We start from the raw sequence: 16,314 nt of genomic DNA, 5'->3' as shown, positions 1-16,314 counted from the left end.
ACTCTGTCCTGTTCTCTTCCTCCAAAAGGCCAATAGTTAGCTTCTACTTATCCTTCAAATCTCACTTCAACCTACACATTCTCAGTAAAGCCCTCTCTCCTTGCTATCTAAATGAAATCAGCTCCAGGGCATCTGGGTAGCTCAGCTGGTTAAGTGTCTGATTCTTCATTCCAGCTCAGGTCATGATCTCAGGATCGTGAGATTGAGCCCTGCATTAAGATTCTCTCTCTTCCCTCTCCCTCTGTCATTCCTGCCCCACATGTACACACACATGCTCCCTCTCTGTCTCAGAAAAGAAAAAAAAGAAAAAGAAAAGAAAGAAAAATCAACTCCTGTATATATCAACAACTGAGTGGAATTGGAAATTAAAAACACAATGTCATTTACATTAATATCCCCCAAAATTAAATATTTAGGCATAAATCTAATAAAGATATGTATAAGATCTATATGAGGAAAACTGCAAAATTACGATGAATAAAATCAAAGAAAAACTAAATAAATGGAAAGATATCCCATGTTTATGGATAGGAGACTCAGTGTCAAGATGTCATTCTTCCCAAATTGATCTGTAGATTCATATGCCATCCCAATCAAAATCCCAGAAAGCTATTTTATGAATATTGACAAGCTGATTTTGAAGTTTATATGGAGAGGCAAAAGACCCAGAATAGCAAACACAATATTGAAGGAGAAGAACAAAGTTGGAGAACTGAAACTACCTGACTTCAAGACTTAACTTAAAGCTACAGTAATTAAGATGGTGTGATATTGGTAAAAGAGTAGACAGATCAGTGGAACAGAATAGAGTACTCAGAAATAGACTCACATAAATATTATCTACTGACCTTTGACAAATGAGTGAAGGCAATACAATGAAACAAAGTCAGTCGTTTTAGCAAATGGTGCTGGAACAACATACACATGGCGAAGAGAAAAAAAGAGGATCTAGGCACAGACTTTACATCTTTCATAGAAATTAACACTAGTGCACCACGTATCTAAACATAAAATGCAAAACTGTAAAACTCCTAGAAGATAACATAGGAGAAAACCTAGAAAACGTTGGATATCTGATGCTTTTTTAGATAAAATACCAAAGATATGATCCATGAAAAAAATAGTTGATTAGTTTGACTTCATCAAAATTAAAAATTCTTGCTCTGTGAGAATGTCAAGAGAATGAGAAGAAAAGGCATATGCTGGGAGAAAATATTTGCAAATGTTATAGCTGATAGAATATTGTTATCCAGAATATACAAAGAGCTCTTTAAAACTCAAAAATAAACAACTTGATTTAAAAATGAGCCAAATACCTTTACGGACATTTGATCAAAGAGGACATACAGATGGCAAAAAGCAAATGAAAGGAAGCTTCACATCATATATCATCAGAGAAATGCAAATTTAAACAACATTGAGATACTGATGCACACCTACTAGAGTGGCCAAAACCTGAAACACTGACAACACTAAATGCTAATGAGAATGTGGAACAACAGGAACTTTCATACATTGCTGATGAAAATGCAAAATGGTACAGCCACTTGGGAAGACAGTTTGGAGATTTCTGACAAAACTAAACATGCTCTTACCATATCCTCCAGCAGTCATACTCTTATACATTTACCCAGAGGAGTTGAAAACATCCACATAAAGACTTGCACATTGATGTGTATAGCAACTTTATTCATAATAACCAAAACTTGGAAGTAACCAAGATATCCCTCACTAAGTGAATGGATAAAGTGTGGGCTATGGTATATTATTCAGTGCTAAAATCAAATGAGCTATTGAGCTATGAAAAGACATGGAGGAACCTTAAATGCAAATTACTGAGTGAAAGAAATCAATTGGAAAAAACTGAATACCAATTCCAACTGTGGAATTCTGGAAAGGTCAAAACTATGGAGACAATAAAAAGACCAATGGTTGCCAAAGGTGTTTGAGGGAGAAGATGAATACGCAGAGCACAGAGGGTTTTCAGGGCAGTGAAAATGTTCTGTATGTATGATGGATATGTCATACTTTTGTCCAAACCCATAGAATATACAGCACCAAAACAATCCTAACATCAGCTGTGGACTTTGGGTGATTGTGATGTGTCAATATAGGTTCATCCTTGGTTTAAAAAAAAAAAAAAAGTGGTGTTCTGGTGAGTGACATGGATAATAGTGGAGACTATACATTTGTGGGGTCAGAAGTGTATGGGATTTTCTGTACCTTACAATTTTATTGTAACTCTAAAACTGCTTTAATGTGGAATTAGCTGTATAAAATTTAAGTCTGAGAGTTCCATAAGCAACATGTCTATCACCCTTATTGCCACCTAGTGGGACCATTTTTATAAGGGTTCCAACAAGTTGAATTCTGAGAAGTCTAAATACAATTGAAAGACTTAAGGTATACCAAAACCCATATTGGTATTGTTAAGCAGTTAGCATCTCGTGACTGAAATGGGCACCTCTCCAATTGGTCTTTCAGTGGTTTTTTGAGACATAGGGTCTGTTTACCATTGTGAATATGAAGGTGAACCATATTAACAGAGGTGTTGTGAAGGCTTACTGTAGGGTCTGATGGTGTTCTGGCACCATGATTGAATGAATAAATGTCAAGGTTATGCCTGTACAGAGGGAGTTCTTGGACCCCATGGGGTTTGCTTTCTTTTAGTATACACTCACAAAGAGAAAGCAAAGTCCTGATTTGCTTTACCTGTTTCTGTACTTTGTGTAGATGAAGTCATACACTGTTTACTCTTGTATTTGACTTCTTTTGCTCATTTTATTTGTGAAATGATTGGTATTAATGTGTACAGATATGGATTATTTGCTGCTTTATAGTATTGTGTAAATATATCACAATTCATTATCCATTCTGCTTTGAAAGAGATTTGCCTAGCTTACTATTTGTGGCCAAATATCTTTCTTACATGGTTGTACCAGTTTACACCCTAACCAGGAATGTTTGAAATTTCCGTTGCCTGTCATCCTTACCAGCACTAAATATTTTCTTTTTACTTTAGCCTTTCTGAAGGGATTGTGATATGACATTGTCATTTGGATTTGGACTGATGAAGTTGAGTACCTGTTCATATGCTTATTGGCCATTTAGATAAACCTCCTGTGAGGAGTCTGTCTTTGCTAATTTTTTTAAAAGTTGGACTGTTAGATTTTTTAGATTTTTAGATGTTCTTTTTATATTTTGGGTAAAAGTCCAGTTTGAAGTAAGTGTGTTACAAATATATTTAGTCTCTGACTTGCCTTTTCATATTCTTTAAAAAAAATTTTTTTAAGTAATCTCTATACCCAACATGGGGCTTGAATTTACAACCCTGAGTAAGAGTTGCATGTTCCACCAACTGAGCCAGCTAGTTGCACCTCACCTTTTTATATTCTTAGTTTTTTCACTTTTAGTCAGAATAAATTCTAATGTATCAATTTTTTGCTTTATAGCTAAGTTTGCCTACTCCAAGACTCCAAAGATGATCTTAGTGTTTTCTTCTAAAAGTCCTGAGGTTTGCTTTTAAATATTTGAACATGCATTCCATTGGAATTGATTTTTTTTTCCCTTTTGTGTGAGACAGGATTTGTTCTTCTTGTATAGATAACGTATTGTGATGAAAATATAAAATGTTAAAAACTGTACGATGTAGCTAGACCAGTATTTAGAGAAATTACACCCTTATCTATAAAACAGTATATTAGAAAAGGAAGAAAATCAATGAATTAGATATTTAACACAAAGGAGAAAAACCAAAATCTCAATCAAAACTAGTGAACGTAGAGGAAAAAAAAATATATTTGTTCTTCTTGTATAGATAACGTATTGACTTACCACCATTTATTGAAAAGACAATTCTTTCCTTGCTATATGGAATAATTACTCTTTCAGTAAGTAGAGTGACACTGATTAGGTAGATGGCTTTCTGAACTCTCCATTCCTTCCATTAGTTTGTGATTCTTTAGGTTTTTCAGAAGGATGACTTCTGTTTCTTTGTTTTAACTCCCTGTGTTGCTCTGTGCTCAAGCTAAAGCTAAATCAGTAAAAATAAGAAACCATTGGCAATCTTTGTCTTTTTTTTTTTATTACAACTTTGACTCTTCAGCAAAATCTCTTTGCTTCTGTTCAATTTGTACAGCCTTCACATAATTGTTTTTTGTATTTTGTCTTGAGTTTATTATTGTTATCGATGGGAGAGTTTATTGTGAGCTTACTTCACTGTACTAGAAACAGCTTTTACTACCTTTTTAATCACTGTAATTACTGATATTATTTGTGTTTCTTTTTCTTTTTTTTTCACTGTTAGGTTTGCTAGAAATTTTTCATTTTTATTTTTCTAAAGACCCAGAGTTTGTCTTTAAAATTTTCTTTTATGTTTGCTTTTTCTTTGCCAGTTACTGCCTGGTATTTTTTTTTTTTTTTTCCCTCTACATTCACTAGTTTTGATTGACTGAGATTTTGGTTTTTCTCCTTTGTGATAAAAATCTAATTCATTGATTTTCTCTTCCTTTTCTAATATACTGTTTTATAGATAAGGGTGTAATTTCTCTAAATACTGGTCTAGCTACATCGTACAGTTTTTAACATTTTGTATTTTCATCAAGATTTACTTCAAAATATTTTCTATTTTTTGTTTTGATTTCTTCACTGACCCGTGAATTTTTTAGGACATTCTAAGAATGCTCAAATAACTAATTACATTGGATGCCAGGAAAGCAGGTATAATCTGGGGCTGTCCAGGGCACATGAGTACTTTTGTTCATCCTAATTTTAGAGGATGTTTAAATATAAATAGAAAACTTGGAAGTTTAAAATTAAAATTAAAAAATCTATCGTATACTCATGTCTTCAGTATAATAGGGTAAAAGTGTCAAAAGGTGTTTTGGCTCAAGGAGACTTGTTAAGTAAATGTATCTGTAAGACATTTTTAGTGGTAAACACTTGAACACTAAAATTTTTTAGTGATAAAAGGAATAGAAATTCCAGAGCTAGAACCGCCCGGTATTGGTATGTCTCCCTAACTGGGACTACTCTTTATTTTTGTGGCCCAAGTAAGGAATTGAACGACTTCTGACTGGTGTTAAGTGCTCCTTTCATGTGTCAACTTTGAGGACTCTCATAAGGATATCGATGTTGTGCTAAGCTAAGCGTGTGTGTTGTTCTGATTATCATGTATATTTCTGATGAGATGTGATCAATTCATCTTCAGTATGAATAATTATGGAAGTCCAGGGAAAGTCCGCATATTTAAAACCATTCCATTTAAAGTACCTTACCTCTGATTTTTTTTTTTTTAAATATTTTATTTATTTGTCAGGGAGAGAGTGAGAGAGAGAGAGAGAGCGCGCGCACAAGCAGGCAGAGAGGCTGGCAGAGGCAGAGAGAGAAGCAGGCTCCCTGCCGAGCAAGGAGCCCATGTGGGACTGGATCCCAGAACACTGGGATTATGACCGGAGCCGAAGGCAACGGCTTAACCAACTGAGCCACCCAGGTGTCCCCTTAACTCTGATTTTGCATGGAATGTCACACAGGCTGGTGAAGCTCCCCTGTAAAGAAATATATAATTCTTGGTACAATCAATAGTGTTAAGAGAGGGAAATACATTATTTTGGATTGCTGTTTTCTAGTTTAAGAGTCTGGATGTGAAGTATGTTTATACTTTATATACTGGATATGAAGTTTCTTGCAGTATAACATGAAAATTAAAAATGGAGCGAACATTTTCCTTATTAACTCAGAACTAAATTGGAACCATGTATTATATGACTTCTTAAAACCTTTTCTTCATGTTTCATATAATTATTTCTTATTTCTTTGAATTACATTTTCTTAGGAAACACTTTTTTTTATTATTTACAGTTTTGATAGCATTAATTAATCGCATTCCCTACATTGAATTCTTTGTAATCTCTTCCATATCTGTGATCATATTTACTCATTTGTAATTCTGTATTTTTGGATTTTCTCTAAGTGTTTTTCTCTGAATAACTTTGAAGCATTATTTTTAAAAAACCTAGTTTAAAGCTATTGTCATAGAATGACATCTTAGATTTATGCATAAATTCTTTCCATTTCCAACATTACCAGTCTCTGTTTTTTCTGAATTTTATCTTCCTGCTTCTCTTCCTCTTTTTTGTTTTTCACTACAGTTCTTTTTAAAGCAGTAATTAAAATACAGTTCTAGTAATCTATTATGGTAATTTCCAAACAAGCCCTGTCCAGTAGAATTTCCTGTATTATTGGAAATGTCCCATATCTTTATCATCCAGCACAATAACCATTACACACATATGGCTATTGGGTACTTGCAGTGTAGCTGACATGACTGAGGAACTGAATTTTTAATTTTATTATTTAAATTTCAACACTACATTTGGCTAGCTGTTACTCTGTTGGACAGCATAGCTCTAGATCAAGATTTGACAAATTTTTCTGTAAAAGACCAAATTATAAATATTTTAGGCTTTGCAGACCATATGGTCCCTGTTGCAACTATTTAACTCTACTGTCTTAGTTAGTACAAAGGCAGCCTCAGACAACATGTAAACAAATAAATATTCTGTGTTACAGTAAAACCTTATTTGTGAAAATAGTGCTGGCAGAATTTGGCTCATGGGCCCTAGTTTGACAGCCTCTACTCTAGATCAGAGCTGTTTCTAGGAATATTTATGTTTTCCTTCTCCAGCTCTGTATTGTATGGGTCCTTTCCATTTTTTTTTTCCTGTGTGTGTGTGTGTGTGTGTGTGTGTGTGTGTATTGGAGGGGAGAGAGGAGTCCCTTTTCCTGCACTATTTTAGAGAGATCATTACCCACACTGGATTATTACTCTATATTTCTTCAACTTTTCAAGTTTTTCTATATGTGGGGGGACGTGGTAGTAGACAAAATTTCTATTTTAAATTTCTTGAAACTCTACTCTTTGTTCTTTTAATCCTACTCTTTCATATACTTCTTGTTTTATAGGTGCAATATCTTTTTTTTTAAGATTTTTAAAATTTATTTGACAGACAGAGATCACAAGTAGGTAGAGAGGCAGGCAGAGAGAAAGGAGGAAGCAGGCTTCCCACAGAGCAGAGAGACCGATGCGGGGCTCGATCCCAGGACCCCAGGATCATGACCTGAGTGGAAGGCAGAGGCTTTAACCTACTGAGCCACCCAGGTGCCCCATTGGTGCAGTATCTTATGCAGTTTCTCTGAAGATATTAAATAAATTTCTTTTTCTTTTTTCTAACCTAGAGTTGCTAAGTTATTTTTCATCATGGGCCTTCTTTTTCATTCTGTGATTTCCTTAAATGTTGGTGATCCTTGGTCGTCCATTCATGTTGATATATGACCAGTTAAATAATATAAATTACTGGAGTTGCTTTTCTCTTTTGTTTCCCTAGCAAATCTTTATCCTAAATGGAAAAGAATAGTGATGGAAAGGGTTTTTTTTGGTCAGTGGATAGAATTTACTTATTGGTGTGCTTTGGTTAGAATAGGTAAGAGATAGACCAGGCCCTTCTCTAATAGCCAGATAAGGAGAATCCTATCCTAGGTATCTAGCCACCATACTTGGAGCCCAAGTTCCTCTCGGACAGTTTTTACCTTTTTTAAGTAGGTTAGCCTCCATAACTATTGATTCGCCCACAACCCTTTGAACTCACAAGAATAAAAGTCCTCTATCTTCCCTGAAATATTCTCCTGTGTGTGTTGTTGGCAGGGAGTCAGGATACTTTTTCAGAAACCAGATAGTAAATATTTTACTTTTTTTTGGCCTTACTACCTCTTTCACAACTACTCAACTCTGCCATTTCCACCCTAACCTATCATTATGATTTCATATGTCTTATCTTATAAAAATTCTTTAAAACATCTAGTATGTTGATGCTTTTCACTCCCTTGTACTGGCCTGAAGATCAGCCTTTTATTCTATTTGGGCCTTCAGTGGATTGGATGCTGCACACTCACATTAGGGAAGGCAGTCTGCTGTACTGGGTCTAATGATCTGTTAATCTATTCCAGAAATGCCATCACAGGAACACCCAGAATAGTGTTTGACCGAATTTCTTGGTATCCGATGGCCTAGTTGACACATAAAATTAGTCATCATAGTCACATAGCTAATAAGTGATAGAACAAGGATTCACAATAGGGCTAAGCTGTGTGAGATGAAAACCCATGCCCTTATTTACTAGTTGCACCTGGATGGATCAGAACTCAGTATCCTCCTAAAGATAACCCTTTATTTTGCCAATTTATGGATATTAGCATAAAAAATGAAGCCTGTTTCCTTTGCTGGTCAGAGTGACCAGGATGGTGAGAAAATGTGATAGGAAACAACTGGGATAGTAAGTTCAACATATCTAACCCAGAGACGAATGATTCTGAGTTTCCTAAGACCTATGTTAATCTGGTGAAAGGGAAATTAGACCCTTTGTTTCTCCAGAGCATGGAAATTTTAATTTCAGTTAAGGTTAAAGAACTTTTTTAGGATTGTCTGGCACTGAAACAAGATCTTTAATAATTTAAAACTATTTGCTTTTAGAAATCTTTAGAATTTTATTGAATATGGCCTCCCAACGATGATCCATCCTAAGGCCTGGGACATGTGAACATGATTAGATACCACTTCCCCAATTATGTTGTCATATGGCACAGTTGACCTAAAGATGGGGAGACTGACCGTGTGAGTCTGAACTAATCATGAGAATTAAGAAAAAAAAAAAAAAAGAAAGAAAAGAAAAGAAAAAAGAAAGTATTCTCTAGCTGGTAAAGAAGAGAAAGTTAAAATACTTGAAGAATGTGAAATGCTGAGTCTGAATATGCAGGGACCATGGAAAAAAGAATGCAGAACTCCTTAAGGAGATGAGAGATGCTCTCGGCTGACAGCAAATACGAAGAGGGAACCTTAGACCATTTCTCAGCTGCAAACAACAGGATTCTGCCATCAACCTAGAAAGGTTGGTAGTGGATTCCTCCCCAGTGACTCCAGAGATCTCTGCCTGATATCCTGATTTTTGATTTTGTGATATCCTGAGCAAAGAACCCAATCAAGACCGTCTATGCCGGTAATCTACAGAACAATAAGGTAATACATGGATGTTGATTAAAGAAAAAAAGATCCTGGGGCATCTGGGTGGCTCATTTGGTTAAGTGTCCGACTCTGGATTTTGACTCAGATCATCATCTTGGGGTTGTGGGATTGAGGCCTCAATGCTGGGCATGGAGCCTGTTTAAGATTTTCTCTCTCTCCCTCCCTCTGCTCTTTCCCCAGCCTATCTCTCTCTCTCAAAAAAAAAAAAAAAAAAAAAAAAAATCTTTAGAATTTTAATGTCACATTTTTGCTTTTTATGTTTTTTCTTTCCTCAAATGGAAAGTTTAAAAAAGTAGTTAGAGGTCATTTTGTATTATAGGCATACCTTGTTTTACTTTACCTTGCTTTATTGTACTTCACAGACAATGCATTTATTAAATTGAAGGTTTGTAGCAATCCAGCATTGAGAAAGAAAGTCCACTGGCACCATTTTCCAAGAGCATTTGCTCACTTCTTGTCTCTGTGTCACATTTTGGTAGTTCTCGCAATATTTTAACCTTTTTCATTATAATTTGTTATGGTGAACTGTGATCAGTGATCTTTGATGTTACTATTATAATTGTTTTGGAACACCACAAACTGTGCCCATATAAGACAGTGAATTTATTTTTGTTAATTTTATTTATTCATTTGAGAGAGAGAGAGAAAGGCAGAGAGGGCACAAGCAGGGGGAGAGAAAGAGAGAGAAGAAGAAGCAGACTCCCCACTGAGCTGGGGGCCTGACATAGGGCTCAATCCCAGGATCTGAAGATCATGACCCGAGTGAAGGCAAGCACTTAACCATCTGAGCTCCCCCGGGCACCACTAGGACAATGAATTTAACCAATAAATATGTGTGTTTTGCTTGCTCCCCGTCATTTTCCATCTCTCTGCATCTCCTTGGGCCTCCCGATTCTCTAAGACATGAAATTAGGCTAGTTAATAACCTGACAGTAGCCTCTAAGTGCTCAGGTGATAGGAAGAGTCCCACATCTCTCACTTTAAATCAAAAGCAGATATGAGTAAGCTTAGTGGGGAAGGCATGTTGAAAGCCGAGATATGCTGAAAGGTCTTTTGTGCCAGTTAGCCAAGTTGTGATTGCAAAGGAAAATTCTTAGAAATTAAAAAGGCTACTCCTATGAGCAAACAAATGGCAAGAAAGTGAAACAGCCTCATGGCTGACATGGAGAAAGTTTTAGTGGTTTGGATAGAAGATTAAAATAGCCTCAACAGGGCGCCTGGGTGGCTGAGTGGGTTAAGCCGCGGCCTTTGGCTCAGGTCATGATCTAAGGGTCCTGGGATCGAGTCCCGCATCGGGCTCTCTGCTCAGCAGGGAGCCTGCTTCCTCCTCTCTCTCTCTCTCTGCCTGCCTCTCTGCCTACTTGTGTTCTCTCTGTCAAATAAATAAATAAATAAATAAAAATTAAAAAAAAAATAGCCTCAACATTTTTTAAGCTAAAGTGTAATCAAGAGCAAGGCCTTAATTCTCTTCAATTCTGTGAAGGCTGAGGGAGATGAGGAAGCTGCAGAAGAAAGGTTTGAAGCCAGATGAGGTTGGTTCATGAGGTTTGAAGAATGAAGCTGTTTTTATAACATAAAAGTACATGGTGAACAGCAAGTATTACAGAAGATCTAGCTGAGATCATTAACAATGGTGGCTAAGATAAAATACAGATTTTCAATGTAGACATCGATGAAATAGCCTTCTATTGTAAGAAGATACCATTTAGGTCTTTCATAGGTAGAGGAAGTCAATGTCTGGTTTCAAAGCTTCTAATCTTTTAGGGGCTAATACAGTTGGTGACTTGAAGCCGAATGCTTATTTATCATTCTGAAAAATCTTAGGGGCTTTAAGAATTATGTTAAGTCTATTTTACCTGTGCTCTGTAAAGTGAACAACAAGCCCTGGATGACAGCACATCTATCTACAGCATAGTTTACTGAATATTTCAAGTTCACAGTTGAGACTTCCCGCAAAAAAAAGATTTCAAAGTGTCACTGCTCATTGATGCTATATCTGGTCACCCAAGAGCTCTTATAGAGATGTGCAATGAGATTGTTTTCATGCCTGCTAACACAGCATCCATTCTGCAGCCCATGGATCAAGGGCTAATTTCAACTTTCAAGTCTTATTATTTAAGAAATATATTAGTGATAGTGATTCTTCTGATGGATTTGGGCAAAGTAAATTGAAAGCCTTTTGGAAAGCCTTCAACATTCTAGATGCCATTAAGAATCTTCATGATTCATGGGAACAGGTCAGTATGTCATTAACAAGGGTTTGGAAGAAGTTGATTCCAACGCTCATGATTGACTTAGGGTTTCAGTGGAGGAAGTAACTACAGATGTGGTGGAAATAGCAAGAGAACCAGAATTAGAAGTGGAGCCTGAAGACATGACCAAATTGCTGCAGTGTCATGATAAAACCTGAATGGATGAGGAGTTTCTTCTTATGAATGAACAAAGAAAGTGTTTTCTTGAGATGGAATCTACTTTTGGTGAATATACTGTGAAGATTGTTAAAATGACAATAGGATTTATAAAGTCCCACAAACTTAGCTGATAAAGCAGTGGCAGAAAAGGATTAACTCTAATTTTGCAAGTTCTACTATGGGTAAAAGGCTATCAAATGGTATTGCATGCTACAGAGGAATCATTCATGAAAGGAATAATCAAGCTATGTGGCCGACTTCATTGTGTTGCTTAAGGAAATTGTCATAGCCACCCCAGTCTTCAACAAACAGCACCCTGATCAACACTGAAGCAGTACACTCTGCCAGCAAAAGGATTATAGCTCACCAAAAGCTCAGATGATGGTTAGCATTTTTTAGCAATAAACTATTTTTAAGTTAAGGTATGTATGTTTTTTAGACATCTATTACACACTTAATAGACTACAGTATAATGTAAATGTAACTTTTATATGCCCTGGAATATCCAAAACTTAATTTGAGTCACCTTATTGTGAAACTTGCTTTATTGTCGTGGTTTGGAACTGAACCTGCAGTATCTCTGAGGTATGTAATTTTATCATTCTTCATAATGAAGTATTTGAAAATAAGGTTTTAGTTGTATTCTGAGGTTAAATTTGTTTTAAAAATAAAGAAAATCATATTCCCTTTTTCTATTAAGATTTCCTAAATGAATTCATACAGAATTAATGAATTGCTATCATGTGATGATCATTTTCCCTCCCTAAGCTTTGGAATGTATTCATTTTAGACCTTATCAGTAATTGTCATGATTCTCTAATTGAAATAGTTGTGTTAAACCTCTTAGGTAGCTCAAGGTCTTGAGCCCCCCCCTTTATAAGGAAAAACGTTTTGTGATAAAATTTACTATTTTGATTATTTCTAAGTGTACAATTCAGTGCCATTAGGTATATTTACAGTGTTTTATAAACGTTGCTACTACCTGTTTTCAGAACTTTTCCATCATCCCAAATAGTCTCCCTGTTGAGTAATAGCTCCCCATTCCTCCATTGCCTGGCCTCTAGTAACTTTTATTCTACTTTCTGTCACTATGAGTTTGCCTATCTAGATACGTCATATAAATGGAATCATGTATTTGTTCTTTGTTAGTGTTTGCATAATGTTTTTCACTTAGCATAGCTTTTTTTAGAGTTCATCCATCGTACATCATACACCAAAACTTCATTTCTTTTTGTGGTTAATTAATATTTCATTGTTCGTATATAGCACATTTTGTTGATCCATACATTTTCTTTCTTAAAAATTTATTTATTTATTTTTGAGAGAGAATGGGGGAGAGCCAGAGGAAAGGAATCCCAAGCAGACTGCACACTGAGCAGAACCTGCCATGATGCTCAGTCTAACCACCCATGAGAGCATGACCTGAGCTGAAACCAAGAGTTGGATGCTCAACCAACTAAGCCATTCAGGAATCCCGATCCATACATTTTTTGATAGACACTAGTACAAGTATCTGTTAGAGTCTTTGCTATCAGTTCCTTTAGATATATACCTGTCTAAAGGTGGAAATAGTGGATTTGGGATCCAGGAATGGAATTGCTGGATCATATGATAAATCTACCTTTAACTTTGTGAGGAACTGTGGGAGTGTTTTCCACAGTAGCTGATCCAATTTGCAATCTCATTAATAATGCACCGGGGTTCCAGTTTCTCTCTGTGCTCAGCAACTTTTGTTGTTTTCTGTTTTTTGAATAATAGTTACCCTATTGTGTTTGAAGTGGTATCTGATTATGGTTTTGGTTTGTATTGTCCTACTGATTTGTGATGTTGGCATCTTTTGCAGTCTAGGTAGACTGAAAATTGTCCTAGTTTTCTGGTGCTGATTTTTTGCTTAACAGTTCCTTCCTCAATTTATCTGTTTCTCTTGCGTTTTACAATAAGCAGCAAGGAGAAACCAGTACACACCTTTAACACTTTGCTTGGAAATCTCCTCAGCTAAATATACAAATTCATTGCTTACAAGTACTGCTTTTCACTCAATGGTAGAGCACATTTCAGCCCAAGTTTTCTGCTACTTTATAATGAGGATTGTCTTCCCTCTAGCATTCAATAACATGTCCCTCATTTCCTTCTTGAGACTTTACCAGAAGCCCTTTTAACACTCATATTTCTACAACATTCTGATTCTGACAATATATGTAGTCTCTAAGATGATGGGTTTCTCTGCCATTCTGTCTACTACCTTCGGAACCTTTACCAGGATTTCCTAAATATGTCTGTTTCTACCAGCAGCCTCTTAAGTCAATCTGCCAACAGTCTTCAATTTTTTTTTTTTTTTTTTTTTTTTTTTATGTTTAGGTGTGTGTTAGAGCAACGTTCCACTTCCCAGTACCAAAATCTGGATTAATTTCCTAGGATTTCCATAATGAATTACTACAAACTTAGTGGCTTAAAACAAAGAAATTTTTACTTGTCAGTTTTGGAAACCAGAAATTCAAAATTAAGGTGTCAGCAGAACCATGTTTGTTCCAAAGCCTCATTGGGAGAATCCTTCTTTGCTTCTTCTAGTTTCTCGTGGCTGCTGTTGTGCCTTGGCTTGTGACAACATAATTCCAACCTCTGCCTCCATTTTTATTGTCTTTCTCTATGTCTCTGTATGTCCTTTTCCGTCTCCTATAAGGGCATGCTCATTGGATTTAGGGCCTGTCGTGATCTTATGTTGATCTTTATTGTAATTTTTTCTGCAGAAACCCTACATTCCAATAAAGTCACATTCTGAAATTCTTGGTGGCTATGAATTCAGAGGGGAGGGAGGAACACTACCCAACTCACTATAATCTCTTTTTAAGTAATTATATTATAAATGTATTATAAACTATTCATAATTTTTTAAAAAATCAATATTTGTATGTGATATTTTATTATGAGATTGTTTTTTACTATACTAATACCATTAATGTTAATATTCATATGAGAGTCCTGAATAGGGAAATCACTCTTCTTTTCAGACTTGACAATCTATATTAGAAGTAAGGGTTTATTTCATGCATCTTTGCTTTTTAATGAGAATAGTGTGCGTATGTGCATGGACACACATTAATAAAAAGCTCTAAAGTTCTGTTGACTTTAAGAAGTTTGTTACTCAGTATTTATTCATACGGTCATGGTGAGATCCTAAATCACCTCTTTATTAGAACAGTGGTGATCACACACTGAGTGTGTGAGGTTAAATTTTCTTGAGTTTTTGAGAGTTTCAATATTGACTCCAAAATGTTTAGTGAGTTCTTCAAGTACGTAAATCAGAGAAAGAATATTTTTATAAGTAGCAGCAATATAAGTTTATTGAGTTTCCAGTCAGGTTAGATTGTTAAGAGCAAGGACAGTGCCTCTAAATGGGGAAAGAGTATATTTAAGCAGAGTGTTGCAGAAAAAACTCACTTTTAAGGGGTTCTAACATAAAAGAGGAAAAGACGGTAGGATCATAGAGGGAGGAGTTTGAGTAAAACAAAATTGAGTTTGAAACAAATGTACTAGAAAGAGGAAAGATAGACTGGTAGAAATAAGTATCACAGAAAGTGAAATGTGCAAAAGCAAAACCAAGAAGTAGGATAAGAGAAAGACTTTAAGGAGGGCAAAGTATAAGAAATAATGCTGTAGGGGCGCCTGGGTGGCTCAGTGGTTTAAAGCCTCTGCCTTCAGCTCAGGTCATGATCTCAGGGTCCTGGGATTGAGACCTGCATCAGGCTCTCTGCTCGGGGGGAGACTGCTTCCCTCCCACCCACCCACCTCCCAACCTGCTTCTCTGCCTGCTTGTGATCTCTGTCTGTCAAATAAATAAATAAAATCTTTTTTTTAAAAAAAGAAATAATGCTGTGAATAATGTAATGTTAAAGGGTAGAAGATTAATACATCAGTTTATTTTGACTTCATTAAAATTAACTGTAATTGTTAGAGAATCACTGTAGTCTTGCTATCATATACTGAAATCAAGCTTTTCATATTATTTTGCCAGAAAAAAATAGTAGGAACCATTTTACATATTATTCATTAAATTTCAAATAAATATATTCATATATAATATATTGATTTGTGATCATGTGCATTATGTAAATTATATGTAATCATGTATATTTCAAGATGAATATTCATATTATCTTTTAATGGCAAAATTTTTATTTTTCAGTGTAGACACTGAAATGTTGCATGTAAACAATATGAAGCAAACTGTTTAACATCTCAAATAGAAGTGAAAATAAATCTTTATTTTGAAGTAAAATTGACATACAGTATCCTATTAGCTTCAGGTATACATCATAGTAATTTGATATATTATACGTTATGAAATGGTAAGTCTAGTTATCTGTCACCAAAGTTACTGCAATCTTTTTGACAGTGTTCTCTACACTTTATATTATATCCCCATGATTTACTTATTCTGTAACAGAAAGTTCATTTTATAATTTGAAAAAAATTTTTTCAGTCTTAAGAATGGACATGGAGATATTTTAGTTGACTAGGAGGCAATTTTGACATCCAAGATAGTTTCAAACATAGTATGTTTTTCTATTGTCACATTTTAACTCATCACAGTTTTTCTGCATTATCATGTGCATTACTTGCATTCAGTAAATGTTTGACTAATCAGTCTTAGCAGATCTGCATTACATACTACTTCTCTGCTGCCTTTTCATTGTTAAAATTAACTTCAAATATTCATGCGGACATGTAGAAATGACTTTATGTCCTTTTACTTGTAAATTAGAGTTTGATATATTAGAACTGTACATGTTTGACTTCTCAACTACTTTAAGTCCTTGATGACAGTTC

General features: G+C 35.4%; 1 protein-coding gene across 5 annotated transcripts in view; it reads left to right on the top strand.

Moving 5' to 3' along the window:
• Nucleotides 1-16,314, top strand: part of IMMP1L (inner mitochondrial membrane peptidase subunit 1) — a 79,819-nt gene that overhangs the window by 4,056 nt on the left and 59,449 nt on the right. The window lies entirely within an intron of this gene.

The sequence above is a fragment of the Mustela lutreola genome, chromosome 1 (assembly GCF_030435805.1).
Source record: "Mustela lutreola isolate mMusLut2 chromosome 1, mMusLut2.pri, whole genome shotgun sequence".
NCBI classification, from domain to species: Eukaryota; Metazoa; Chordata; class Mammalia; order Carnivora; family Mustelidae; genus Mustela; species Mustela lutreola.
This window is presented reverse-complemented; position numbering and strand designations above follow the sequence as displayed.